The sequence below is a fragment of the Symsagittifera roscoffensis genome, unplaced genomic scaffold (genome assembly GCF_963678635.1).
Source record: "Symsagittifera roscoffensis unplaced genomic scaffold, txSymRosc1.1 SCAFFOLD_54, whole genome shotgun sequence".
Lineage (NCBI taxonomy): Eukaryota > Metazoa > Xenacoelomorpha > Acoela > Convolutidae > Symsagittifera > Symsagittifera roscoffensis.
Genome location: NW_026970697.1, coordinates 221,476 through 225,140, shown reverse-complemented (window position 1 = coordinate 225,140; position 3,665 = coordinate 221,476). Strand labels below are relative to the sequence as shown.

Genomic DNA, 3,665 nt, shown 5'->3' with positions numbered 1-3,665 from the left:
GAAAAAAGCCAATTTTGGAATCAATATTGTCTGTATTTCAAACTTTTCTAATCTAAGACTTCGGCTTCGTCACTTGAACAGCGTTTTGATCGTTGGTTGAGTCATCCAATACGTATCATTGTCATCTCACTGTAAGAAATCCATGTTCGTTGTCCTGTCTCATTTGTGATTGACATCTGTCTGCCATCCTGGTATGAATTCGAAGTTGTCTGCATTCCATTCGGGTGCATACTGTGACATCCACGGAACCACCAGCCGCCAGTATGCTTAACAGCACAGATACCATCTTCGCCCATGTCATAAGTCTTGAAGGTCATTCCATTGTGATATTGAAGGCCACGACGTGCCCATGGCCCAGGACCCGCATCGTCAAGGTACCACATGTTCTTACTCGCCACCGTTGGTCCAACTGATAACCGGTAAAAGGGGTGAGGGCCGACCGTGAAGTCTTAAAAACAAAGAAGCATTGAAAGTCTTGACGTGGCAAATGATCTTTTTGGGTGGCAAAAGGTTGAAATTTTAAAAACCAATGTGATCATTAGTTTTCAGTGGCATAGACGGAACGTTTTTAATTTCTGATGTCTCAAAGAAAATACTCCTTAAACTTGTACAAGTTAATTTTTGACATGGATTTTTTTGACTTTTGAGATTTTTAAAAGTTTTGTTTTAGATAAACAATTCAAATGTGATCGCAAATTAGACTCGCCGAAAATGAAATTATGCAACAATGGAGCTTGATTTTCACATTGTAGGAGGGTTTAATTTTAACTTTGCCAGCAAAAAAATGTTGACCTAGTTTTATAAGTTTTGGTTGAATACAGAAAATTATAAAAATTATCATAATGATTAGTAAAGGTTGTGGAGCTCTAAAATTTTCAGAGGATACGAAGGAACAAGAAAAGGAAAAATGAATAAAACCTCCTGGCCCCCTTTCGTACTACTGAACGATATTCTATTTTTACCTGAAATAACGTGATCTTTTGTTCAAAGCCCTCTGAAAACGCAAAAAAACTTTCATTTTCCGTAGTTTCCGGTACCAATCTATATCAAATAAACAATTACGTACAACATACTTCATGGGAAGTTTTCTTTAAATAAAAATCTTTAATTATTTCAAACAACCCGAAAAAAGACGAAATCTTTCATTGGAAATTGGAAAGCAATCAAAGGTCAGCTTTTTTAAAATAAAATAAACGTAACTACTAGCTATAACCTTCCCATTCGCCCCAAATGACTAGATTGTCTAAGAATTGCCGCGTCCAGATTCTTAATTTCCATTTTCCTTGTTTGGTCAAGTTATGCATTGTTTTCAATCCCAGCCAAAAGTCTGACATGGTGGTTGAGCCTCCAAAACCATTCTCGTATTCGGAGAAATTTCTATGGAAATCAACATCAAATTGACCTCGTCGTTGAAAAACGATGATGTTTGTTTCCTGAAATATATTTACTGCAATTCTAAAAGACTATATGTTATCACAAATTATGAAAAAAAAATTATTTCGTCTCAAAGTGCATATTTTTGAAATGACTTGAGTTTGTTAAATTTGCAAGATGCATAAATTTGATCGATATGACACAGAAAAAAAAATTTTTCAAGGTTTTTTAGTAATTATTCTCTGGAATTATCTCCGGTTAGCCACTAAAGTTTTGATGAGCAAATGCATGTTAAAACACAAAATCTTAAACAAATTTTTGTGATTTAGTTTGAGAAAAAAAAATTTCCCAGTTTACTCTCATTTTTTTTGTTCTAATAAGCAAAGATGCAAATTAACAAAAGTTCGTTTTACTCTTCCAGGGAAAAAAATATTTTTTTTATTTGTGGGAAAGCCCAGCTAAATTGCTGCTAATATGATGTTAGTGGCAATTTTTTTTTAAAAAAATTTCCAAATACCTTTTCTAAATTACAAAGGACAAGTTACATGAACATACATCTTGTTTTTTGTCCAATTGGTTAGTTTCCATTGAGTTCAGTCTTGATTCAAGGTCGCTCGTTTTGTTTGAGAGGGAGATTGTCAGGAGGAGAGTCTGAAGAAAAAAGTGTAGACATTATCACAAATTGTAAAAAAAAATTGATTACGTCTCAAATTGCATATTTTTGAAATGACTTAAAATTGTGAAAATTGCAAGATACTTTTCTTTGAAAACATTTTGGTTAGCAACTAAATTGTTGATAAGCAAATTCATGTTTAAACACAAAATCAATTTTTTGTGATTTAGTTTGAGAAAAAAAACATTTTCCCAACTTACTCTCAATTCTATTGCTCCACTAAACAACGTTTCAATTTAACAAGTTTTAGTTTTTACCACTCCGCAGAAAACTCAATTTTTATCATTTTTATGGGAATCCCAGCTAAATTGTTGCTAATATGATGTTAGTCGCAATTATTTTCACTTTTTTTCAAATACTTTTTCTTAATTACAACGGACATGTTACATGAACGTACCTTTTGTTTTTCGTCCAATTGGTTGGTTTCCATTGAGTTCAGTCTTGATTCAAGGTCGCTCGTTTTGTTTGAGAAGGAGATTGTCAGAGTTACGAGAAGAGTCTGAACAAAAAAATCGTCAACTCTTTCCTTTTAAGAACCGACAATATCGTCTTCTAAATTTTCAATTCAATTTTCGTTTTCGCTGGGGCTTTATATGCATTTGTGATCAGTGCACGTAAGTAATTTTTTAAAAACCGCTATTTGCATACAATCAGGTGTTTTTACGGAATTTCCAATTAACCGAGAAATGAGTCTCATTTCATCTTGATTTAATTGTTTTTGTGGCCGAATTAGGGACTTTTATCCTAGTTCGGAGTCCAATTGCTGAAAAACTTCAACTCGTTTTTCTGCTGATCTCTTTTTGCAAAAAAAATGCAAAGTCTATTTTACATCTAACAATTAGTTTTTGTTTTATCATAGTTTTTTGCTATTCAAATTATTTTGTTGCACTTTTGACACATATTCAATTCTTTACGCATTTATGCATTTTTTATGTGTGCGTAATTTCTTCTGGATAAGGAATGTCGAATTTCACTCCCAAACTACTCAAAAAACCAAATGAATTTGGCCTATTTTTACGATCTACTTAACAATATAATCCCCTCTATGCTATTTAATTAAGATTCCCAACATCAATAAAAAATAGCACTTTATTAGCACAAGAACTTTCTGTTGATATTTCTTCCTTTTCGGTCTCTGCTGGTGGATTTTTTGTATAGCTTTTTCGGAGAAGGCCCAGTGATTCCAAAGAGAAGCGCCGCTGAGGACAGCTTGGCTGCTGTCTTTTTCCTCTTTAAGATTAGTTGAAGTGAACTATGGATTTCTTTTCCGGATTTTTTTTTGACTTTTGCAACTAAAGTAACGGAATATTCGTGCTCGAGGTGGGTTTTTTTAAGGCAAAACTTGAATTTTTAACTAGCCAATTTTGACGTATCATTTTTTAATATCATTCAAAAGATATTGTTGTTTTGAGCTGAAATTTGGAAAATGATTCCTACTGTGATCGTTTTTAGTAAAGTTGCTGATTTAAGTTATCCGGAACAAAGGAATGAAATTCGAAAATTCAAACACGTTTTTCTCAATTTGGGGTAAAATTAGACAAAAAGCGAAGAGAAAAAAAATAGTTAGAAGCTCAATATAATCAATAGGGTGCATTTTTTTTTCCAAAATTTTGCGCCA

General features: G+C 33.0%; 1 long non-coding RNA gene across 1 annotated transcript; it reads right to left on the bottom strand.

Moving 5' to 3' along the window:
• Positions 1 to 360: 360 nt before the first annotated feature.
• On the bottom strand, positions 361 to 2,026 carry LOC134855915 (uncharacterized). Its single transcript, XR_010164695.1, has 3 exons — positions 1,930 to 2,026; positions 1,214 to 1,433; positions 361 to 448 (listed from the first exon to the last, which is right to left on the bottom strand). It is a non-coding gene; the product is annotated as an uncharacterized LOC134855915 (long non-coding RNA).
• Positions 2,027 to 3,665: the final 1,639 nt, after the last annotated feature.